The 485-nt window shown below is 53.6% G+C and overlaps 1 non-coding gene across 1 annotated transcript; it reads left to right on the forward strand.

Annotated features, from left to right (window-relative positions):
• Nucleotides 1–218: 218 nt before the first annotated feature.
• Nucleotides 219–336, forward strand: LOC123179700 (5S ribosomal RNA). The gene has a single exon (XR_006490560.1). It is a non-coding gene; the product is annotated as a 5S ribosomal RNA (ribosomal RNA).
• The last annotated feature ends 149 nt before the right edge of the window (nt 337–485 follow it).

The raw sequence follows: 485 nt of genomic DNA on the forward strand, positions 1-485 counted from the left end.
CGAGTGCGGTAAGTCATAGCTGGGTGCTCACGATTCACGGGTCCAGCGTCGGCGTTGTGGCGCGGCAAGCGTGCACTGGTGCGGTTGAGAGGGAGGGGTGGAAACCGCGTTAAACTCGTCTCCGTAGTTGAGAGGGAGCGGCCAAAGCAATGTACAATCGTCTTTGTAGTGGAGCTGGGAGGGGCAAGGATAAGGGACGAAGACCGGGGTAACATGTCGGATGCGATCATACCAGCACTAAAGCACCGGATCCCATCACATTCCGAAGTTAAGCGCGCTTGGGCGAGAGTAGTACTAGGATGGGTGACCTCTTGGGAAGTCCTCGTGTTGCATTCCCTTTTTAATTTTTTTTGCGCCGCTTGCAAAACAAAACGCACGTGTAAGTAATATATTTACCGTGTTTTATTATTTTGCACGAGTGCGGTAAGTCATAGCTGGGTGCTCACGATTCACGGGTCCAGCGTCGGCGTTGTGGCGCGGCAAGC

Source organism: Triticum aestivum, unplaced genomic scaffold, assembly GCF_018294505.1.
Source record: "Triticum aestivum cultivar Chinese Spring unplaced genomic scaffold, IWGSC CS RefSeq v2.1 scaffold220082, whole genome shotgun sequence".
Taxonomy (NCBI): Eukaryota; Viridiplantae; Streptophyta; class Magnoliopsida; order Poales; family Poaceae; genus Triticum; species Triticum aestivum.